The sequence below is a fragment of the Schistocerca nitens genome, chromosome 7, assembly GCF_023898315.1.
Source record: "Schistocerca nitens isolate TAMUIC-IGC-003100 chromosome 7, iqSchNite1.1, whole genome shotgun sequence".
NCBI classification, from domain to species: Eukaryota; Metazoa; Arthropoda; class Insecta; order Orthoptera; family Acrididae; genus Schistocerca; species Schistocerca nitens.
In genome coordinates, this window is record NC_064620.1 from 199,272,079 (window position 1) to 199,298,276 (window position 26,198).

General features: G+C 42.2%; 1 long non-coding RNA gene across 1 annotated transcript in view; it reads right to left on the reverse strand.

Annotated features, from left to right (window-relative positions):
- Positions 1-7,046: 7,046 nt before the first annotated feature.
- Positions 7,047-26,198, reverse strand: part of LOC126195400 (uncharacterized) — a 41,405-nt gene continuing 22,253 nt past the window's right edge. Inside the window, exon 3 of the long non-coding RNA XR_007538601.1 lies at positions 7,047-7,150. This is a non-coding gene — a long non-coding RNA (uncharacterized LOC126195400). The remainder of the gene's footprint in view (positions 7,151-26,198) is intronic.

Genomic DNA, 26,198 nt, shown 5'->3' on the forward strand with positions numbered 1-26,198 from the left:
GGATCCCAAACGCTCGAGCAGGACTCAAGAATAGGTCGTATTAGTGTTTTATAAGCGGTCTCCTTTACAGATGAATCACATCTTCCCAAAATTCTACCAATGAACCGAAGACGACTTTCCGCCTTCCCGACAACTGCCATTACATGCTTGTCCCACTTCATATCGCTCTGCAATGTTACGCCCAAATATTTAATCGACGTGACTGTGTCAAGCGCTACACTACTAATGGAGTATTCAAACATTACAGGATTCTTTTTCCTATTCATCTGCATTAATTTACATTTATCTATACTTAGAGTTAGCTGCCATTCTTTACACCAATCACAATCCTGTCCAAGTCATCTTGTATCCTCCTACAGTCTCTCAGCGACGACACCTTCCCGTACACCACAGCATCATCAGCAAACAGCCGCACATTGCTATCCACCGTATCCAAAAGATCATTTATGTAGATATAAAACAACAGCGGACCTACCACACTTCCCTGGGGCACAGCTCATTAGACTGTTCATTCCATTCAACAAATCGCATAATTCTACTTCACTTTCACTTAGAATAGCAACGTCATCAGTGAATCGTATCATTGATATCCTTTCACCCTGAATTTCAATCTCATTCTTGAACCGTTCTTTGATTTCTGTCATTGCTTCTTCGATGTATAGATTGAACAGTAGGGGCGTAAGACTATATCCCTGACGAATCAGAAACGACTTTAACTCCTGCCATAAAGCCACTGGATCTACAAACACGTAAGTGGTGATGACACTTCGTGACATCTCTGACGCCTAGTCTCGATGTAGTGATTTTCAGCATTCGCTGTATTGTGGGATTCGGTACTGACCTTCTCCTGCAGCGTGGCCTCCATGCTGAGCAGGTGCCTGATGGTGTCGTAGACGGACGTATGCGAACCGCTGCCGCTTCGCGTCCCAGTGGGCCGCCGCACGGGGGTGGCCGGCCTCGGCATGGCCACCTCCTTCATGCCGCGCCGCTTGTCGTCAAAGGCGGGGCGCGCCGTCGTCGTCGACGTCGTCGTCGTGGTGTCTGGCGCAGGTGTGGAGGTGCTCGTGGTGGCGGCGGCCTGGCTCGCGTCGCCGGCAGGCGCCTTCCTGTCAGAGAAGCGCATGCCGCCCTCGAACCAGGGGCCGAGCTCTGACGCGAACTCTGGCCGCTTCTGGGTAGCGAGGGAAGCGGAGGCGGCGCGCTGGCGCGCCTTCTTCACCAGAGACTTCAGTTCGACGACGTCCTCGTCGTAGGCGGCGGGCGCCGCGTCCTCCTCGGTGCCGTACGGGTAGGGTAGCTGGCGTGCACTCGACGTGTACTCCCAGGCTGCCGCGTCGTCCGCCAGCAGGCGCTCCTCGTGCTCGGGCAGCAGCGGCAGGCCGTACGGCACCTGTTGCTCCACCTGCCCACACATACACACACACACCGAGGTCTCAGTACTTTGCACTCTGCGCGGCCTGCAGCTGATGCCAAGACAGAATAATACAATCAAACTTTCACGACTCGACACCTTAGCTCTGGATGTGTCGTCCGGGATGGTTCAAGAAATCTTTCCATTTCTAACGGTTGGACCAACGCGGGGCTGGACATTTTCAGAGGTTTCCAGAATGAGATTTTCACCCTGCAGCGGAGTGTGCGCTGATATGAAACTTTCTGGCATATTAAAGCTGTGTGCCGGACCGAGACTCGAAGTCGGGACCTTTGCCTTTCGCGGGCAAGTGCTCTACCAACTGAGCGCAGGAGAGCTTCTGTTAAGTTTGGAATGTAGGAGACGAGGTACTGGCAGAAGTAAAGCTGTGAGGACGGGGCGTGAGTCGTGATTGGGTAGCTCAGTTGGTGGAGCACTTGCCCGCGAAAGGCAAAGGTCCCGAGTTCGAGTCTCGGTCCGCCACACAGTTTTAATCTGCAGAAAGTTTCATTTTCAGAGGTGCTCATGGGTCCAGTGAGTCTTGCCGATCGATGGGTCGTATGTCGAAGAGTGGCATAAACACCACAGAAAGAACGTGCTAGAAGTTTGCACGTGATCGGCATACAATACTTGTCACAGATCAAACTTAACTGTTAAGTGTTTTATCTTTCTCAGGCGACAATCGATACTTTATTCTTATCTCTGAGAAGGATTATCACATTTAAACTTCTACCATTCTCTTTTTCTCGGTATTTATGTCGCTTTCCGTCGTCTGACCTATTAGTTGGCAAGTGAGCAGAAAGGAGAGCACCGCTGAATATGTCCAGCGCAGCTCTGGACGAAACATCAGGAAGGGGAAATTTTCATGGACCACGACTATACAACCCGGAAAACGCATCAGCAGCCAAGTAGAATGTTTGATCTACGACAAATTCGCTGCTGAATACACCGTGATCCAGAATATAACCGAGCGGTTCTAGGCGCATCATGTTCGAATCCTGCCTCCGGCATGGATGTGTGTGATGTCATTAGGTTAGTTAGGTTTAAGTAGTTCTAAGTTCTAGGGGACTGATGACCTCAGATGTTAAGTCCCAAAGTGTTCAGAGCCATTTGAACCATCTGAACCAGAAAATAAGAAGATAAATCGATTACCGAATAACGGTATATTAAAGAAAGTTCCTGTAAGCAGTGCATGTCAGGCGTGTAAGGTTCTGTGTCCAACAAAAAAATTGTGTTTTTATGGTTTCGAGGAGGGAAGTGCTTATTAACCGAGGCGGAGGGCAAGTTTGCAAGGCCCACGTTCAGCCGTGCGGGATTAGCCGAGCGGTCTGGGGCGCTGCAGTCATGGACTGTGCGGTTGGTCACGGCGGAGATTCGAGTCCTCCCTCGAGCATGGGTGTGTGTATTTGTCCTTAGGATAATTTAGGTTAAGTAGTGTGTAAGCTTAGAGACTGATGACCTTACCAGTTAATTCCCGTAAGATTTCACACAAATTTGAACAATTTTCACCTACTTTCAGAGAGTAATCAATTTGAGCGTAAGTGGGTTCAAATTGCAATGTTTGCAATATTTTTTACTCTTTGGCAAGAGAATGAAAGCTGTCTTGAATTTGGTTATGTGTTATTATTTTTTGAGACAGAGAGAGAGAGTGAGTGAGTGAGAGAGAGAGAGAGAGAGAGCGAGAGAGAGACTGAAAAGAGAGAGACTGAGTGGAAGGTGTGAGACAGTGAGTGATGAGGGAGAAAGTGAGTGTAATGTGTGTCAATTGGTAATACAGAGTGTATTATATTTGACTGCACAAACACTGTGAAGGTAGGAGGCTGTGTTTGTGTGCACACTGGTGGCAAGCTGATGTGTGTTTGTGTGTGTGTTTGTGTGTGCGTATGTGTGTTTATGTGTGTGTGCATGACTGATAACGACAAAGAAAGAGATGAAAGTCTAGTTGAAAAGTGTAGTGCAGAGAGTGGTGAGACGGTGACAGTGTGTGAGCGATTTAAAAATAGAGTGGCATTAACTGAGGGAATGGAGAGAGTTTGTATACTTTGTGGTGCATCCTTAGTGATAGAGGTAGTCGACGATTTTATGTGTGGTGTGCGTGAGTGCATGCGCGTGTACCCGTATGCGTTTGTGTGTGTGTGTGTGTGTGTGTGTGTGTGTTTGTATGTGATGGAGGGAGAGAGGCAGACAGAATGTAAGACGTTATTGGTTGTAGAATGTGAGGTAATGAGTCGATAGAGGGAGATAGTAGGGGGAGGTTATGGGAAATGAGAAATAGAGTGTCGGGAAGAGTGGAGGTAGAGTAGAGGTAGAGTACCTGTGGGTGCAGGTAGAGCTGAGGCGGCTGCGCGTGCGGGTAGAGGGAGGCGGCGGCGGCGGCGCGCTGGCGCTGCTGTTCGTCGCTGTAGAGCTGGCTCAGAATGAGGTTCCGCAGGAACTGCGAGTTGACCTCAGCCGTGTCGTCGCGCGGACTGCTGTGCTCGAACCACATCTCCTGCCCGATGGGCAGCGCCTCCTCCCGCTGTTCGCGCTCTGCCTCCTGCTGGATCTCGTCCTGCCACCACAGCATCGCCTGGTTTACACCCACACAGCATGCAACCAGTACAGCTGACTACTGTCCACCGACAGGCGAAACATCTACTCTACAGTCTACTCAAAGTTCAAAACTCAGCTAAAGCATGACCCACAGATCCGAGTATAAGCTCACCAGACAAAACATTGGTTTCTTAAAGGAGTGCACTGCGTTGCTAGTCAGGCGAATGCTGTCCTGGAAATCCACTCGCAAACATTCCCAAATGGGATTTCCACTGCCTTACTCTCAGATTGATGGGATATTTGGCTGAAAATGTCTGTTACGTAAACGGCCAATCTTGCTCTCACGAGGTCGGGCGGAAGAGATACGAGAGTGGAAAGACACTCGTCAGTTTGGAGTTCTCTATGGTGCAGAACGTGTACCGGGTGGTCATGTGTGAAGATGTGCGTATGTTTTAGTCTGTCGTACGGTATCTGTGCAGCAAATGGGAGACCTGACAGAACGGCAGAAAGGAGTTATTGCGCTTAGAATTGTCTGTGACTACACCTTGAATGAAGTTGCCTGGTTTCTTAGTGTAGATCACAACTGCTTTATCCGCTGACACCTTGTTAGATTGTAGGTCATTTTAAAGCTCCCTTCGGCGAGATTTCATATTTGGTTTCATCCATCATCAATTTGTTGCAATCGTCACTCTTATACACTTTAAATGATTTATTTATGGAGACATCAATAGCTTGCAATTATGACGTCATCCCGTAATAACAGCAAGCTCTCTATTTCCCTGTCTGGATTTCTCCTTCATAGAAATTTTCAATTGACTACTACACTGCTCTGCCAGAAGAAGAGACCTCTTCTTCAATAAGGCACTTTTCCTTCTCACACACACTCTGTTAATCCATAATGTCATACCAGCCACGTCCATCCTACCATTCTCATGTTCGTGAAAAATAGCTGGCGGTATTTCAGAAGGTTTTGGCATTGTTTTGCGCTTGAAAGTGATCACTGGATTAAATTTAGTGCCGTCAACACAACATGAAAGGACAACAGTCGATTGAATTTTTTCATTCCATTTGTTTCCTATAGTTACACATTCAGCATCTAACATGGAAACACTTCTGTTGTTCGGCACATTAAATACCAAACGAGTTTCTTCCATATTCGTATTTCGCTTAGTTTTACACATGTTTTCTTTCGATGTTGCAAATCGATAATGAAGTGATGGAAAGACAATATTTTCTCTTCATACTCTTGTGGCATTTTCTGAGACATTTTAGTTTTCTTTCCCATGGTAAGTCCAAGACGCTTCATAAAATGGTTGAAATGGCTCTTAGCACTATGGCACTTAACTTCTTAGGTCATCAGTCCCCTAGAACGTAGAACTACTTAAACCTAACTAACCTAAGGACATCACACACATCCATGCCCGAGGCAGCATTCGAACCTGCGACCGTAGCGGTCGTGCGGTTCCAGACGGAAGCGCCTAGAACGGCTTGGCCCGAGACGCTTCATAAATCTGTATCACCAGTCAACTTCATCCTTAACATATGTTAAGTTCCACTGTAGCACTAGCTTACGAGCGTTTATTTGAATCATTTTTGTATCAGTTCTAGTTCCAAATTGTTAAGGCTTTCGTGGCCACTTGTTGAAAAACTGCCTGTTGGCTTCTGTCTCGGGTTCTTCGGCCGACGTTCATCTAATGATTTTTCTGACGTTTCGCCAGCACGAGTGGCTGGCATTGTCAAAGCTTCACCCTCCATTGCCGGTGGTGAACTGGAGCCGAGCTCGCGGCCGCAGACTATATGTACCTGGCGCGCCAACGTCCGAGGGCTTCTCCGCGGTCATTTCCGGTGCGGTTCTCCTCTTGCTACCTGCAACGGTCGTTCGCTGCAGTATGGGAAGCCAGGATCCGTTTACCTTAAGGCTTTCCTCTTTCTTGTTCAAACTGTTCGCGTGTTTTGGTATTTCTACAGCTTCTCTGAACGAGCGCGTGTGATAGTGCTTCTCTACACGGAAGTTCTGGCTGTGACAGAAGCCAATAGGCAGTTCGTCAGTTCTAGTTCCATTTTGACTGTGTCCTCGAATCCATCTCAATAGCTCACCTAGTTTTGGCCATTTTGCGTTCAGTCATCTATTTGCACATTTTGTCGTTCTTACTTTTTTCAGTTTTTCTTTACTAGCCTGCTAATCGAGAATGGATTTTTCTGTTGATGGAGAGCCGAAATGCCGCTCAGCTGCTCTGTTTCTATTTCATTCTGCTTATGTATTACTTTCAGATTATAGCCCGCATCATAAGACTACCTTTCATTTTTTCCGTTACGAAAGTAGCTACTAGCAAAACATTGTACTGTTACCGATAACGCAAATCACTTTCTGTTCAAGTTCACTGGAACCGTAGACTGCAATGACCTATCATAGGCTAGACAGTGTTCAGGATTTGTGATGGTGGGGTGGGAGGGAGACAGTGTTAGCAAGTTTGTGAATCCCCACAACTCTAAGTTGGACTGCTGCTTCCTTGTTGAGTCCATTGTTGCCAGACAGAATATATGGCCATTTTTAATACTGGCGGAAATTTTAAATCAAATACTGGCCATTTTTATATTATTTTCGATTACAAGACGCGCCTGAATTTTGGAGACAATTTTTGTAAGAAAAAAATGCATCTTACAGTCCGTAAATTGCGGCAGGTAAGGCATACCTGAAGGAACTTGTGCAGTCATTCTCGACGAATTGACGCAATTATCAAGACTAGATGCTACTATAGTAGACAGCGTTAGCTTGATGTCTCCTGGATGTGACGAATGTTTTGTCAGGCGTGCGTAGCAGCGCTCAGGCAAGTACTAAATGAATCCTCTGCCAATCGAATAAGGACTGTGCGTTCGAGAGCGACTTACCTCAATGTCTTCTATCGGGTCGGAGGCCACCACATCGTCGTCGTAATTGTAGAAGCCGTAGCCTGGGTGCTGCCTCGGCTGCTCGTAGTAGTAGGGGAGCGGCGGGTAGGCGTAGGCGAGGGGCGGCTGCGGCTGCGGCTGCTGCGCGTAGTGGTAGTCGCCGTAGTAGGCGCGCGGCCACGCCCCCGCTGCCGCCCCCGGCGCCGCTACCGCCCCCGCCGACACGCCCGAGTTGCGGCCGTAGCGCTTGATGCCGAACGCGGGATACGCCAACAGTGGCACTGCTGCCAGCCACAATGCCAACGCCGCCGATACCAGCATCTGTCCACACACGTCACCTCAAACACTGACACCCCGTGTCTGCCCTCCTTCTCTACCATCTCTCATTCTTAAGTAAAACTAAATCATCACATACAAAGCCTGGGTAGAAGCATAACGATTTTTGCAGTATTCAACACAATTATGGTTTTGCTGCGATCAGTACAATTATGTTCATGTAGGCCTATGTTCAGGCGCACACCGTTTTCAGTTCACGTGTCAGGTTTACACCTGTTACTTACATGGTCATTCTTACAGTTGTGAAAATCAGTATCAAGGCAAGGCAAGGTTTCTACAAATTGATTATACAATCCAGAATGAGATTTTCACTCTGCAGCGGAGTGTGCGCTGATATGAAACTTCCTGGCAGATTAAAACTGTGTGCCCGACCGAGACTCGAACTCGGGACCTTGGGACCTTTGGAAGGTAGGAGACGAGATACTGGCAGAAGTAAAGCTGTGAGTACCGGGCGTGAGTCGTGCTTCGGTAGCTCAGATGGTAGAGCACTTGATTATACAATGTCTCAAACTAGTAGATACATACACTGATCAGCTGAAACATTATGACCACTGCTCACTGCGATGTTGAATGGCGCCTGGTACCGTTACGGCCACGTGACGAGGTAACAAAAGTAGTAAGAGGAGCAGACAAGGACAGGGAATCACCCTAATGAAGATATTGGCTGAAAATGCTGAATTCCTTTGCGATAAGCCACTTTGGCAAAGAGAAGATTACTATTACGAAGAGCCTGTGAACGGATATCTCGATAACGGCGAAGCTATTCGTATGTTCGCGCGATCCATTCGTAAGCACCTACGGAAAGAGGTAGGAGGACAGTGAAACTACCACCAGACACCAAATGATTGGACGTACATGTCTTTTCACAGAACGTGGGCTTGGGAGGCTTGTCTGGTCTATAAAGTAGGATAGATTGTTATCTGTGGCATCTCTGCCGAAAGAGCCGAATGATGGTGCACGAAAAATTGTTTCGGAACACGCCATTCATCGTACATTGCTGAACATCGAGCTCCGCAGCAGACCACCCTTAGCGTTCACATCGCCAGTTACGATTACAGTAGGCACGGGATCATCGGGATTCAGCCGTCGAACAATGCAAACGTGGCGGGTGTACGGGTGAATCACATTTTTGCTGCGCTTGGTCCCTGGTCGTCTCCACAGACGCCGTCATCGAAGTAAACGGCGGATCGAAACGAGCAGTGTGTCACGGATGCAGGCTGGTGGGAGCAGTGTTATGCTACGGGAGACAATCTCCTGCGCTTTCATGGGACCTGTGGTAGTAATATAAGACACGCTGACAGCTGCGAACCACCGGCATCCCTTCATGCTTCATGTGCTCCACGACGGCGATGTCAGCTTTCAGCCGTGTAATTGTCCGCGTCTCGGAGCCGGAACCGTGCTACAGTGATCTGAAGAGCACCAACTCACGTTGACGTCTGCGTGACCAAATTCGCCTGATGTAAGTCCTATGCAACCTATCCTGGAGGCTGTCGGGCGTATATCACCGCGTACGCAAATAAGCAGCTTGCTATTTACGCGAATTGCATGACGTGTTCGTAGACATGTAATGCCACATACCTCCACAAATCTTCCAACAAACCGTCGGATCACTGATACGCAGAATGAGTGATTTATTTCGTTAAAAAGACGGACAAACGTGCTATTAAGCACGTGGTCATAATGTTTTGGATCATCAGTGTACATACAAGCCATAAACAAACATATCGGAATGACACAGTTTCTTTCATAACACGACTAAAAAAAATAAATAAAAAAAGGTGTTTGCGTTTCCTGCATGGAAACTGCCTCAATGCCTCAATTCGTCTTAATTACCTCAAAAATTTTCTTCGGGATTTATCTTTCTTACAGTGAAACTGACGCCCACTCTTCTCGTAATGCTCTTTTCAGCAGGAATACGGCCTCAAATCGCCTTCCAGTGCAATAAACACGTTTTGCAAGTATTTCCCAATTTTTTCCAGGAGATTAAAATCCAAACCATGTGCAGGCCAGTGCAAGACATCGATATAATTATCTTAAAACTACCTTTTTGTTGTGCAGAAATCTTGAGAGGTGCATTGTCTTGTTGAAACTTACATTTAGGTTCCCTAGGTTCCCATACATTCTAATTCACACTGTCTCTATTGTCTCAGAGTACATATTAGAGTTCATTCTAGTGTTCACGCAAGCAATGCGTGATTTACTTTTAGTGTAGAATGCTGCCCGAATCATAGCCCTACACCAAAATTTCTATTCATTCTTATCTGCTGTTCTGTTCTCAGACCATGCCAATCATACTGAAATCCATCCGGACCATCTAACTTGAACTTTTTCTCATCACCGAAGATCACTTTATCCCATTCTCAAGTCCGTGACATGTTTTCCAGAAAACTACAATCTAGCCTGTTTGGGCAGTAGAGCACGTTTCTGCAGAATTTTCTTGGATGGAGATATTTTCATTTGACAATATTTGTCGTCCACGTCTGGCAGTTACTGGTATTTGTAGACCAGCAACAAGTTGAAAAGAATAACGGTTTGTGGCCCTTGCTTTGCGCAAAAGTAACCGTTTACATGTCTATATTATCCGTTCTGTCCACACTATGCGCGAATATATCAAAATTATAATTATTAATCACTGTACTTAAAGGATTCAACTACTTGGAGACTGACGATTAGAGAGTCCTATTTCATTCTACGCAACGACTTAGCTTTTTCATCGCATGATAATTGTTTTCCGCAATGCTATGTCACAATCGTGCTTCATGTACACAATACGCACGCTCATTAAAGGTGTCTCGTATCTGCAGGAAAGACATGTACACATTAACACCTCACAGAGCCGACTGTCTTTGCACTGAGTTCCACCCTCTACCACCTGAATCTTTGATGTCTTGTTATGTACTGTACTACCGACATCAAATACGATACTATTTCATTGCATTTGTCAGTGTACTGGATCCCATACTGTTGCATATACACTTTGCGCAACAATTCCAACCGACAATGTTAATTTTCCTAAATACATTCACGCCTTTATACTGATTTACACTACAGTAAGTACCTCTGTGGTTTCAGAAGACAAAACACTGGAGATACTATGTTTTAAGGACTGCAATTATTATCTAAAAGTACGTTGGTTTACTGTTACACCACCATTATCAGGTCGAGGTGCGTAGCATCGTTCATGTACTGATTGATTCCGCGATGTTGTTACAGCTTTCAGGAGTGATGGGGAAGGGTAAATGTACCAATTTGAGATAAGTGATCCTGGATCATTACATTCTGACGTCATTAATGAGTGTAGAACCTGGATTTAGGGCAGTGAAAGATACAAGATATTGGAGTCCTCTTCGAAGATATGCACGTCACTTAACTTTCCTGCTCTCTAAAAGAATAAAGTATGGAAAATATAACAGTGGTGCAAAACGTTGGCCGGCCGCGGTGGTCTAGCGGTTCTGGCGCTGCAGTCCGGAACCGCGGGACTGCTACGGTCGCAGGTTCGAATCCTGCCTCGGGCATGGGTGTGTGTGATGTCCTTAGGTTAGTTAGGTTTAAGTAGTTCTAAGTTCTAGGGGACTGATGACCATAGCTGTTCAGTCCCATAGTGCTCAGAGCCAAAACGTTGGGTGGACGCAAATTTTTGGAAAATGGGGTTCAATCGCAAATTTTTATAAACAGTGCTCAGCAACAGACAACATCCTAACAACCAGCACACGAAAATCGTCTTTAGGCAGTGTAACTATGGAAATGAATTTGCTGGCCTGGCTATGGTACTGCGCCGATGGCAATGTTTCAATGCATAGACTTCTCCGAGAATGCTTTCTGAACACAAGCAGCAAAGCATGTAAAATTTCAGTGGTGTAAATATGTTACTGTATGTGTGACATTTAATAAGGGCCTAATCCTTTGTGGCCATTCTCACGCCTTGTTTGCTAGAGATGTATTCAGTGTGCTGTTTTCTTTGAGGATAACTATTTGTCTCAGAACGATATATCGTACCACCAAATATCCGCTTATCGATTGGTTATCTTCCCACAGCTCTTCACAACGCACATTCTTATTATCTGCTGGAATTATATTTGCTGCTATAAATCCCTTGACACGTAACACTGCAGAATCGAAAGAACGATGCACTATAGCTGCCTTGTTTCTCATAGACAGAGCGACATTTTACCTGTTGGGTGATTATTGTATTCAAGTTCATAAGTGTATGTGAAGAATTTTCAATTCATTCAACAATCGATGGTAACGGAATACACGAATATAAGAGAAACTTAAAGCACAAGTAGTTTGACACAATGTTGAGGTTTGTTTCGATTCATAACAGTAGTCAAGAGGGACATGATACATTCACAATTAAAAAGTACTGTTAATCGACGTGAGGATTTTTAATTGTTATGGCACAGTATTACATTTACAAAAGATTGTGGTTGGCTCGTGAAACAGGTTAATTATATCGCCAAGGAATCAAAGACTTTATTTACTGAGCTCTTGCACGATTTTATAGTGGAACAGAGTGGTACTCTTGCTATTAAAGGATTCCATTCGATTTCTCAAGGACTCACAATTTATTTAATTATAACAGTTTCACTATGCTTCTTCATGCTTTTATTGTAACAGTATGGTTAAGTAAAAGCAAAACTTTATAAGGTGTTTCTTGTGCACCCCGAAACAAACGTAGTATTACGTTTAGCGTATGAACAAGGTCGACCAATTTAAAGTGAGAAATTCTGGGAACCTTGCCACAAATTCATTTTACTTATACAATAGGTTATTGCGTAATGGATGAACCTCATTAAGCTGATATGCCGGTGTAATTGATGAGTGTCTACGTACAGTTATGACATGAAAACTGTTTGAAAGCTAAAAAACTGATAAAATGGTTTGCGGTAATGGATAGTGAATGCAACACCTCTCAGGGAGACATTTCTCTCTTTCTTGCATTATATGCCCTCACACGTGCTTGACTAAACCTGGTGGTTATTCTTCATACAATTTGTTGTTTTCTACGTAACATTAACGGAAAGAAGCATTAGTAGTGCAAGGACATAAGACACGTTTGGTCAGTATAAAAAAAAATATCGTAACTGACTGAACGTTGCGAATGTCTTAGATATTTGAGTAATAAGCTTGGCTTGTGCCTTTCCTTGACTGTCACACAGAACTAGTGGTTAAGACGGCAGAAGCAATTATCACTCCTAATGAGAAGAATCAAGGTTCTCGGTGCTATAGAAAAGTCTTGTTAAGCATTTGCTTATACTAAATAGTGTGTCAAGCTCTTGGTGGTCAAACCAAATCACTGAATGAATTAGCAAACAAGTTATGAAGCGAGGCAAATAAGGATCTTTTCACAACAAATCTGCCGCGCGGGGTAGCCGCACAGTCAGGGGCGGCTTGCCACAGTGCGCGTGGCTGCCCCCGTTGGAGGTTCGAGTCCTCCCTCGGGCACGGGTGTTTGTGTTGTCCTTAGCACAAGTTACTTTAAGTTAGATTAAGTTGTGTTGAGGCTTAGGGAACGATGGCCTCAGCAGTTTTGTCCCATACGACCTTACGACAACTTTTCAAATTTCCAAACAACAAATCTGTAAATTTCTGGACTTGAGCGTTTGCATATTGCAAAAAGTATTGTAGACCATCTTAAAACAAAGATAAAGATTTATTGTCTGTAGGTTGTTTTAAATAGAGTTTAATGGTTTGCTGAGTTTTTAGATTTCAAACAAGTCACTATACAAAATGCACCTGTTGTTGCCAGTTAAATGAAATTACAAGCGAACTGATTTTAACTATGCGGCTGAAGTGAACAGGAAACGTTAACGTGTGATAAAAATATAACTAAATATTTAAAAACATCGCAGCTATATTTCAGGTACTTTAATACGTCCCGGAAACTTTCATTCTACATGATCGTCTTCAGGTGACTGAAAGTTCACCAAAAATCATCGTAACTGGAACGTGCCTTTGTTATGAGTCCAAATTGTCTAATCGCCGTACATAACGCTAAAAGACACATCCTGGAACACGACAAGCTCACTGAGGCACTTCGACGATTGTCTGGTACAATCACAGCCATTAATACACGCACCGAACATCACAACATTCTGCGCAATACTGATTGCTTTACATGCTATACTGAGCAAAGTGGGATATGTCGTTACGTTTCGTGCTTGTACTGATGGCTGTCGGTGTACCGATCTATAACGTGCCTTTTAGCATTTTGTATGGAGATTAGACGTTTTTGAATCATGACAACGGAACATTTATGTCACATTATGAGAATTAGTTAAGCCACTTGAAATTGTTAATTTAGAACGAAACTAGTTGTGGTGTCTCTGAAATAGAATTGCGATGGTTTTTCTTAATATGTACCTTAGTTACAGAGCACAACATGATCAAAGTAATTAGAATTATAGCTCTCTGAGCACACGTGAAACACCAGCAACTGTGGAGGAAGACTTTTCATATGTAGTTTACAGGTATGAAATTAGGATACCTTTCACAATAGATGTTTGCAGTGATTGCACTTGAATTCGGATGTCCCGCACATTTGTGCTCTTGTATGCTTAGATACTACTGTGAAATTATTATATTTAGTAGCTAGATTTATTGTGGGATAACATTCAAAAATGTCTGAGACATGCACACACACAAGACGACACAGTGAGAGAGAGCAACAGGTACTAGAAGAGATTGAATACACATTAATGGTACTTAACTACTTGCATTTATAGCCAAGCGAGCGACAGCTGCAAAAAGGAAATACAGTTTACGTGAGTTGTTGTCATTCCGTGAGAAACACCGGCGTAGCTACGGGCAGTGCTAGGGCTGTGGAGTCGTGCGTCGTGCGGGGAGCTGGAGTCCGTCCCGCGTCTCGCTGGCCGGCATAATTACGGCATAAAACTTCCCTTCCCACTTTGTCCAGACTTAGGACTGGCAACGGCCGGGCGCCGGGCGTTGGTGTGGTTAAAAATTTTATCGTATAGTTATGCGACCAGATCCATGGGGCACGCCGCCCATGATCACTGCTGAACACCGCGATAGGGCGAAGTGGCGGAGACAGGGCGAAGAGAATAATGGGCCTGCGGCATATGGAAGTTACAAAGGAAATTTCGGAAGAAAGTCACACATTTCACTCCACGTAATGTTGATGCCTCTAAATCAACGTCGAATATGTCCCGGAAATGGACAGAAAGAAAACGTTCTACAGGCCAGTAAAGACAACGAAACGAAAACATTGAACAATTTTTAAACATAACTTTTGAAAAAATTGTTGGAAATTGACAACGATCAGATACATAATTAAAATACCAATAAGTCCTGACCGCAAGGATTAATTAAAAGGTAACAATCACACGTCATGTGGTACCTGGTTTAGATTTTCTCAAAAATCATCTTCATACCATTCTCTGAAACGTTAAGCATTAGTATTCTATAGACGGTAACAGGCGTCAAAATTACACATTTCATCTACACAATAAATATGGATAGACGGACTTTACACAGTAAAAATCTTGTATACAATCATATGGTGAGCAGAGGTGGAGGAAGAGAGTTGGAAAGTGTCGGAGGACACCACTGATAACTGCTAAATAACATCAGAACACTACGCGCTATAAAGAGGAAGCTCCTCTCGCCCGCTGCGTGATATCATTGATAGCCAGTAGCGCTTAACATACGATGGTAACATAAGTAAACCATAAAATGTAGATCTAGATGTAGATAAAGTATACTATTAAGAATAATATAAAGCAAGCAGGAAACTGTAGTAATTATTTTACATTGGCGAAAATAAATAAACAACAGAAATGAACGTCAGAACACTAAACCACCTTCTACGGGCGTTGAGTGGTACTTCAAACTCAAATATTGAATATTGGAGACGGTAGCTTCGAACCTCTCGATGCATAGCGTCGAAGGCGAGGAATATGAGAGCTAACGGCAGAAACACGCCTCACCATGGAGACAACGATCGATGAATGACGATCGGAAGTGAATTTAAAGAGGTATGAAACCTAAAACTCGGTAGCAAAACAGTATAGGTGGCGAGATGATGTCTGAACATATATTAGAATAGTTAAATTCAAAATGACAAACGAAAACTCACTTATAGTTAGTCGAAAACCGACATAAACACACTGACAGGCTTATGACTTAATTACACAGTAGCATAATTACCACCTTTATAAATTATAACCAGTCATATAAAAATATAAACAGAAGAGAAATATGTATTTTATAAAAAGAGGGGGAATATAAACTACAGATAATTTTACGAAATGGAAGCAGAAGTGCAGATTTCTTTGCAGCAAATCGTCAAGTAGATCAAAGAAAAGTTCCTCCTAAAGTCCTATTCCTCATTAACTAGGGTAGATGGTTGTCTTATGAGCCTTTTTCGGTCATTGTCTAGAACTTTTAGATTCTCCCGCATAAACCCTCCTCAGTATTTATTATGTATAAGATGCTGCCCGAACACTGATTTAGTACAGATTGTTAACATGTTTCATACAACTTCTGTTGTTTGCACTTTGAAGCGAGTATAAAATTACGGCCTCTTTGTTCTATGTAATGACTAACGCAGTGATTAGAAAAAATCTTTTAAACCCCCGAGTGCAAAAATTTACTATCCCGTATTTCCAACGTTATATCTCAGTTTATTTTGGAGTAGGTTGTTGGTAGTAAACGCCAGGGTTGTAGCTGTACTTTTTTAAAAAAACCTGTCGATTCTGTCAGACAGGTTACCTATGAGGGTCACTTTAGCGAATTTCGAGGTGGTAGTGACAGGAGCGTCCGAGGATTTTCGTTTCAACTTATTATATACAATGTCAACCTCATTTGCATTGAAATCCTCGTATTCTACAGTACAAGATAATTTTGGATGAATGTTACGTAGAACTATAACTAAATGATTAACTTCTTTTTCTGGAGCTCTATAAGATAATAACGTATCACCTACATATCTTTTATAGTACATGATGAAATGACCTATACAAGTAACCTGTCTGAGAGAGTAAATTGGTTTATCAAAAACAGACCTGGCTATTGCTATCAACAAAGTACTTCAGACTAACATGACACATAAAGTCTGAAGCACAGATAATAAATCTTTGAATTCGAGTATTTACAAGGTGTCTTGTAATGATTACCGTAATCATTACATAGGACAAACCGATTGTAATTTTCTTTCACGCTTCAAGGAGCTCGAAACTGGCGTAGCCTGTACTAAATCTGTGTTGGGGTAGCATCTCATAAATAGCAAATATTCAGGAGGGATTATCCAGGAGAATCTAAAAATCCTAAACACGCCTCCAAAGGGCTCTTATTACACGCCTTGTAAGGAATTGGAACCTATACTCATTATCAAAGATTGCCATCCACCTTACGTAATGAGCAATTGGACCTTGACGAGAAACTTGTCTTTGATCATTTTGACAATCTGCTGTAATGTATATCTGCCCTTTCATTTCTCTTTTTTTAAATTTATCTGTAATTTCTCTGCTCCTCTTCTTTTTATAGATATGTACTTATTTTCAATTTTTGTTCATCTTTGATAAGATTGATTATAAACTGTAAAGGTGGTAATTATGATTCTTTTTCTATCATGAAATTGAGTCATAAGCCTCTCAATGTTTATATGATATTTTTCGACTAATTGTCAGTGCATTTTCCTTTTATCACTTTTAGTTTAATCATTCTTACATATGATCAGACATTTTTTCGCCACTTATACTGCTTTACTACCGAGTTTTAGGATTTCATCGAGAGACATCAAGCTACCGTCTCCAAGACAACGTTTGGCACCGCTACTCTCGTCTTTGCTTCAATATTTGAGTTTGAACTTACAAGCAATCCACACAGACGGTGGTTTAACGTTCTTCACTTTATTTCTGTTGGTTATTTATTCATACGTATGTTTATAATTATTTTTACCAATGTAAAATAATTACTACTAAGTCCTGCTTAATTTTATATTGAAATACAATATTAAGGATAGCACAAAGTAAGCAGGACAAAGCAATAATTATCTTCATGAACATCTAGATCTATGTTTCATTGATTACATATTTAACCATCGTATGTTAAGCCCTACTGGTTATAAATGATGTCACGCAGCAGGCGAGAGGCGGAGCTTCCTCGTTATAACGCGTAGCGTTTTGGTGTTATTTAACAGCTACTGGTGGTGTCCTCCCACACTTACAATGCTCCACTGTCGTCACTGGTTACCGTCTGATTGTACACATGCTTTTTATGTGGTAAGTCTGTCTATCAATTTTATTGTACAGATGAAGTGTGTAAATTTGATGCTTGTTTCTCTCTAAAGAATATTAAAGTTTACCGTTTCCGATACATAGTTTGAAAGTGATTTTTAAGAAAATCGAAAACGGTTATCATCTGACGTGTGATACTTAGCTTTAAGAAATCCTTATAATTAAGACTGATTATTATTTAATTTTTATACAATTTGTACAGTAACTAAAAGCGAAAACCGACACCAGTCGAAGTATTTGATAACGGAAGCAAAAACTTTCCACTAAAAAGGAGATCGCAAGCTACAAGTTTTGGAGGTAACTGTCAATGATCGGCTATAAACCACAACTGATTTCGTTATGAAGTATTGTCCTAAATGGTACAAATACGTTTGAATTTGTACTTGCTGATTATTTCCCCATCTAAATGGACTCAAATTTGAAATAAACCTATGTTACATTTGTGAGTCATCATATCGGAAACATTACTTTTTGCATCATTACTTTTTGTATCTTTACAGTGTGTCGCGTAAGTTCCACTAAAAATCGTGCAGTACATCCACTGCTAATTCCCTCTCTGGTTTTTAAGCGGCAATCCTCCTCGGCTAAAGGGCAAGCAAGAGAGCTGCTCCAGCAGTGCATGTGGCCCAGGTTGCCTACACAGGCAGGCGCCGTGTGCCTCTGCCGGCGCTTCGCATAGTGCATGCAAAACACTTGGACGAGCATAAGAACTGATCGTAACAAAGCTGATACCGGAGGTATCGTAGGGCAGTAGTGATCGTATCATTGAGCCAAGCATTATTCCAAGGTATCTAAAACGAAATCTTGCTGGATTGGTTGAGCAAGTTCCGCCTGCGTAGCACTGGCGAATATGGTACAGACATAAGAGACATTGGCATATTTTGATAGTGATGTAAGACACATCTAACGTGCCAGTATGCTCCTCTGTGGGTTGATCAGGGTCCGTACCTAAGCTCCCAAGATCGCTTGACGTCAGTCCCCGATTTTTTCTATGGACCTATGAAAAGCAAGTGTGCAGCAGCCCCCTTGATAAGGATCAAGAACTGGAACTACGAAGTATACAGTTCTGTGTCGGTCGGGGGCGGCTCTGGGATGACAGAATCTGTAGCTGACTACAGAGACGAGTATAGTATCACAATGAGAAATCGACACCTCATTTAACAGGCACAAGGGTGTATTTCTTGTTACGACAGGCCATGAGTGAAACTTGACCACAGTTAGTTGGAGAATTAACAGGAAAGTTTACGTTTAAAACATACCTGTACTAACTTTAAACGAGGTCAGTGGGGCTCATAAGCACACACTGGCAATTATGTATTACACTGATAGTTTATAGACTATTTTCTATTGGAAATTACTGTTTCCGTTATCATATAATTCAAAAAAGTCAGTTTTCAGTATTAATTACGATAAACCATATGTACAGAACATAATTACCCTAACAGAACAAGATCTCTTGTAAGATATTTCCTGACTAGAAGTGTTTTACCGTAATCAGCACAAATAAAGATAACCGCCTTGGTCTAAAACTTTCAACAATTTTTCGTGAATTTAGTTCAGTAATACTACGTCAAGAGTCACATTTTGTGGTTGTTGTATATTAGTGGAAGTGAAAGCAAAAGCAAACCACTTTGTGAAGTAAACATGCAGCATGCATTCGTGAACACAGTGTGCAGATCATAACGTATTGTGCAAATGGCTTCGTACACAATCCGAATACACTGCGATTCCGCAGCAGGAAAGCAATATCTGATTAACATAATATTATGCAGAATTAAACAGGACACGCCAAAACAAGTTTGATAAGGCAAAGCGACGTTAATACTGTATTTTGCAGTGACTCACATAATCTTCCAATTGTGTAATCTGTGAGAAGTATTTGTAAGATGTCGACGTAGATGTGTAAAAGAAAAGATACAATTCTTGAAGCGATGTGGAATTGAAACTAAAGCAGTCGATAGTCATGGAAGGCCAAGTGAACATAATACGAACTATTTTGGGAATGACAAGTAACATACGCATGGTGTTCGTTAAGAGCAAGAAAAATGTATGAATAGCCACGCTGTTAATGAGTTTCAGTAATGAGGGAGTCACTGTCGACAATGTTCAACGTTGACTGGAATTTTGCACCGATGAGATTCAATACTGACGAGATACTGACTAGATTGAGTGCTACTGAACTTATGAGTTAAATTCACACATGCACGCCACGAGCGAAGCAATAGTTGGATAATTTCAAGACTGATTTACGCAATCACAGAAATTAACCCTTTAGATCAAGGCTTTTAATGTATATTTTTGATTTCCTGAAGAATATAATTGGTCACACACTGTTCTAATTATAACATATAACTATCCACTACTGAAACAACTGCCAATTTCTCTTGCGAACCGAATGAATCACTGTGTAGATTCTGACACGTGGCCTAGTTGATACTGAGGTGGCTGCATCATTAAAATGAGGAAGAATGAGAGCGCACCATGACAGCAGTCGGATATGTTGCCGTTAGATGAATTGAAGAAATGTCACTTCTGAAGATAGAACTTTGTTTTACATCCCGAAGGAGGGGGGAGGGAGCATGAGGAAATGGCGAACTACATTTCTTTCCGAATGAACTTCGGGTCCCCAAGGAAATTTTGGGTCATAATTCGAAGACATTTTTCCTAGCCAGCACTGGCGTGCGTAACGATCCTGAGGAGATGGTACCTACCGCAAGGTGAATGAACTACCCATGGAGCGCTGGACCCTAGCAAGAGATGCAAGAATTATCAGCAGGTGCTGCTATCAAGGTCTCCCAGTGCCACCGTCGCCTCGTGTTCAGCAGAATCACGTGCTGGGGCGCCCGCAACTGGTTGGAGTCTGTCGTCCAAGTCGGTGTCGTGTTGTGTCGTGTCGTGGCAGTGTGTACCGATCATTTCCCTCTTCCAGCACAGTTATGTCTGCAGTATATCTCAACAACTACAGTCCTGTTTAGTTATCTGCTGCACAGTTTGTATCGACTTCATGTAGTGAACTACCTGCCCTTCTTTTTAATTCTCACTGTTTTGTAACTGACAATGAGGAACGTATTTATATGGGAGCCTACATTTCGCTCGTGCAGTAAGAATGCTGTTGCAGTTAACCACACTGTGGAATAGCCTCCATCTGATACACCAACGCATTCGCGGAGTCAGAGCTCTGACTGCTGGGACATAACTAAATCATCCAGTTTTACTGCTGTAGTTGAAGTGTGAAGTATACGAGTACATTAAATTAAACTTCCTTGTCTTACTTTAAACGTATGCGGAAACTTCCACCTTGCCAAACTCATCAGTGTCATCACACACACACATGGACTCGCGCGTATGAGTTGTTGTACAGGTTTTTCCAACATTTTAGCCAGTTCAAACACACTCGGCTAATTCGATTTTAGTATGAACGCTGGGCGTCCAATCTTCTCATCACCAGTAATATCAACAACAGTATTTCAGTATATTGCCTCTACTCTCCTATCAGTTTAACTCCAAGAGCATGTTTATTTCTGTCTTCTGCACAGCTACGTAATGTCCTGGAACTGAGATATTTTCCTTATTCAGCCACCTATCTTCTTCGTGACGGATACTTGGTTTTCTGTCGCATTGAGAATAGCGTAGAGAATGTTGAGTTGAGCACTTACGAATTCTTCCCAACTAAGACCAGGACATTTAATTTAATGTGTTTTTTATTTTGTGCGGATCCACAGCCTCTAAATACTTAATAACAGAAGATATAGTCCGTAGTAGTCTGTAATGTAAACGATTTTTATTAAAATCGAGCGGTTACCTACATCGACAATTTGTTATTTTCAAGCATGTGTGTCATATTACGTATTATATATTCTAACTTTCAAATTATTTTTCTTTACGTGTGCGAAGCAGACTTCATATTCCATCATTATATTGGGAATGGATCCACATCAGCGTTGCAACGTCCCATGTCATATTGATACCTGTACTCTAAATACTCAATAAGTAAGGAAAAATAATTTCAAATTTACAATATTTAATACGTAATATCACACATGTGCTAGAAAGTGACATATCGTCAAAATCAGCAAATTGCACCATTTAAATAAAGGTCTTTACGATTACATCCCACTGGAGACAATGTTTTCGTTTATTAAATTCAATGTGTTTTGCATATTGACCACATTTTTAACTTTTGATGGTGTGAGGTAAGCGATGAGACCTTAGACTCTTCCAATGCTTTGATGTGTAAGATGAAGAGATTTTTGTAGCGTAGTTGAGTGCTGTGAGTGGTGTTTAAAAACTAACAGTCGATAACTCAAGTCTCAACACCAGATAATTCTTCCTTCATTCTCGATGAAAACGCGTCGTCTTAGTTTCGATCTAAAAATTTAAACGGGCGTCGAAAGCGAATTCAGGCTCACTTTCGCCCATTGTGTTCTCACCAGCTATAAAACCACTATACGAATTTTGTGTTACATCTAAACAGTTAAGCAATATTCGCTTCTCTAGATTCAAGCATTCCATGCTGTACATTCAATACTATCATTGCATGAGGTACTGAGTTAAGTGTGCAAGATATCAACGATGTTTTAAGTTCATCGATATTTCTATCAATTAAAAGTCATTCATATATGGCGTTCACGTAGAACTTGTGACACTTTCTTGCACATAGACAAGTCATTACAGTTTTCCGTGTCGACATATCTTACTGCTCTCCGACGTTCTACGTTTTATGCTTCATTGTGGCGCACAGCCCTCTATTTTGACGCAGAGCTGACGGACTTTGCTGGAGGAGGGGAAACGATCGGCGTGTTTCTTGTCGTTGAGTCAGTTGTTGTCCGCTTCCACAGTACTGGGAACTGGTGATAACTGACTTCCGTTCATAAGCATCCACTTTCCCGTACTCTGACAAACCACGCCAAACCGAATTAGGGGACATGTGAGCGGGCCTTACATGGACTCTCTGATTGTGTAATGATATTTCATTGCTTCCTACAGCCTCTCCAAATTCCTCCCGGTTTATGAGAGTTCCTGCTTCAGCATCATATGGAACGCGTCACTTCTTAAAACCACTTCGACTGCAGCAAAATAGTCGATTCAGCTAAAATGGTTCCATTAACAACAGTATTTCCCAGGAGTTCACAGCGTGCACTTCCTTTCTTATTGTTCGCTCAAAAACTGGTTCAGATGGATTTGCGTCAACTGACAGCGGCGTTTACCGTAATGTTTGAAGCCGGCTGTCACTGATAAGGCTCAGTATTCGCCGGTCCCTCCGTCGATTAATATCATTTTATGGCCAATGTTCCTACACCGTGTTAAATGGCTGCGAGGGATACACCTTTTGTTGCAGACATGTTAGACAGTCCGCGTTGATACATCAACAAATGAGTTAACGTCATCAACGTCTGATCAGGTTACTTTCTTCCAAACTGTCACATATCCACGTCGAATCATCTTGCTGCGCCAATTCCATGCAATCGACTGTTGCATACGCATCACTGTGTTGCCATAGTCTAACTTCAGCGGTAAGCTGGTAACCGGTTTACGGAAATTAGGGCGCTCCCAAGTGAGTAGTGCTCTTTGTTAAGAGGGTGACTAACATTTTATCCAGTGAAGTTTTTTACACTGGGTATTCGGAAATTATCGTTACAGACTTCTAGGACTTGTAGTGGGGACTGAGTCATAATGTTATGAACAGGAAAACATGTCCGGAAACGTTATCCAACGACGCTACAGAGAACCTATAAATGTCTATTTACAGTTTGATGTTACAGACTTTGAAGGAAGATGGAGACGGATAAACGAATCAATTTGAGGTAAGGGTTCCTGCTTCGGAAACGGACAGGTCCAAAGTTACAAGGAAAATGGTGTGGGGAAGGGAAGTGCCAATGAGGTGCAAGCAGGAGCTATACAAGGCTTACTTCACACCCATACTAATTTACGGCTCACAGACTTGGACTATGACTAGAAGAGAGGAGAGTAGGGTACAATCCGATGAAATGAAGTTACTGAGAAGTATGCTAGTTAAGACGAGGAGAGACAGAGTGAGAAACGAAGATGTTAGGAAGGAAATTGGAGTGAAGAAGTTGACTGAGAAAATTGAAAAGAATAGATTAAAATGGTTTGGGCATGTAAAGAGGATGGGAGAGGGAAGAATACCAAGAAGAATGGTGGAGTTCAATACGGAGGGCAAGAGACCAAGAGGAAGACAGACAACAAGATAGATTTTTACAATAAAGATGAGTTTAAGGAGGAGGAAACTGCTATGGAACCAAATTGTGGAAGAAGAATGGTGGAAATACATAGTGGCGAGGTACCATTGATACCCCAACCTGACCAGATGTTGGACAGAGGGGAAACGATGATGACGACAGTGGAATACATGTACCAGTAAAGTAGTTGCTAAGAATGTGTGGTACGTAACTTTCAAATGTGGTAGTAAGAATCAAAACACGAAAAAGTGTCTAATAAACATAGGCTCTGAAACGCATACCTGAGGAGGTAGGAGCACTTGCTCATCTTCGCTATTGTGAAACATATCTCATCCACTGAACGAATTGCTCATAGCTCTTGGTTTGGTCCATACCACCACCTCTGAAAGTTGCCTACCCGACATGTAATCCACTGTCAGAAGTATCAGAATGATTTTTGCTTGTAACTTTCGACTCGTTCGTTTTCGAACCACGGACCGTTACTTACATTTGATTAATTTATCTGTCTCCATCATCCTGCAAAGTGTGTAACATCATCTCGGAAGGATTTCGTATCGTGACAAAAATAATTATGTTCTTTAAGAATGACATGCATGTTACATGTTCATTATATTCCAATTTAATTTTCGCAATATCTGAGGAAGAGGATGGCCTCAGTACGTTACAATTAAGATTATATGTGTACGGCTGGAATGCAAAAGCTAGTCGAAACCAACAAAAGATGTAAAATTTTATCGTGTTGTTCTAATACCATCCTGCGGAAAGGACATGAATCTGCGACTAATAGATCTACGCTTCAGCAAATGTTTTAAATGACATAGGTCGTGTTTAAATATTGAACAAATTACTTTTAAAATGTACCATATTAATAATAAACTGTTTGAGTAAGGTATGATTTTTGTTGGCTTTGTTCGCAATCTAGTCTTCGTCGATAATACCCACAACACTTGTCCCATATCTTTGAAAAAATTGGGAATACACATAACTCAACGTTTTGACGCGAAATTATTAATGTCGTCATTTTGTCCAATTTTGAAGATACCTCGCAAGTCTCCATGAAGCATAAAGCATGGAAACTGCATACCGTTCATGTATAGGATATCGACCTCCAATTTTCCATTTTACGCGTTGAATGACACGCTCAGTACCCGTCACTGTAGAGCTTTTATTGGAATGTAAACTTCCGCTAATGTAGTAAAAAGTGTATGTTTATGAACATGGAAGTTTCAACACCAGCATGTCTCGTGGAGGTGTTGGTTAAAGGTATTTTGGTAGTGTTGGTGGAACTGGCATCCACTAATAAAAAATGGGGTAATCAAAGCTCGAAGAATGCACAGACATTCTGCAGAAAACACGAAAGCGCGAGTGAAATGAATCTGTATTCGATTTCTTTTGTGCCCGTTAAATAATAAGGGACTATGATGACCGTCTTAACAAAGGAGTCTACTGATAGTTTAGAGGTACCACAATTTTACTAAGAACACGGAACGAATCCTTAGCGCAGCTACAGGTATTTAATCTAACAAACATGTTTGCAGAAAAAGGTACCAAAATTTGGAAGCCCGCATCTCGTGGTCGTGCGGTAGCGTTCTCGCTTCCCACGCCCGGGTTCCCGGGTTCGATTCCCGGCGGGGTCAGGGATTTTCTCTGCCTCGTGATGGCTGGGTGTTGTGTGCTGTCCTTAGGTTAGTTAGGTTTAAGTAGTTCTAAGTTCTAGGGGACTGATGACCATAGCTGTTAAGTCCCATAGTGCTCAGAGCCATTTGAACCATTTTTTTGAACCAAAATTTGGATTTCGTGTTTCCCAGTATTATTATCTAGTGAGTAATTAGTAGCCTTATTTCCTTTGAAATGTAAATAAGTATAGGGGACTGGATAAGAGAAACCTGTCTATGCAGGTCACACATATAGCTTCAGATATTACGGTTTTTGTGTGCGTTCAAGCAACACAGTGAATGATGTGTGTGCATTCTTTATTGTAAAGAAATGTTTGTTATTTTGATTGATTCTGGTGGTAGGTGGTTTTGAGTATCTGACAGAATGAGTCTGACATGGATAGTAGGGGTGGTTTGTAGAATTAATAACTGGATGTGTTCTATTCCCTCAGAAGCACAGCTGTACTGTTCTCGGGTTTTATTACTTTGAAATTTCTAGTATCTGTTGATGTGGAGTATACAAACTTCAACCTGATTGCGTGCTGTGTTTCTCATGTTTGGTACTTTCAGGTTCTACAGAGTTTTCTGCTTGGATATCAATAATTAGGTTGTCCTTTTGGAAATGAATGAAGTTGTAATCTTAAACCAGACCAAACATACACAGAACACTTGCACATACCTCTTCCACTTAGTTAATTCAGAAGATACGCTAGTACTGCAGTCGAACGTTATCTGCAGTCAAAGACATCACAGTCATACGACAGAATGAAAAATTTTCTTTACACAAGAGGTGCTAGCGTTCAGTATATGAGTTCATTTATATCTTTCGAGAGACGAAGCAACATGATTTTAGCTGAGAATATTTTTAACCATATATAAATATAAATTTATTCGACAAATGGAACATATTTCACCATGT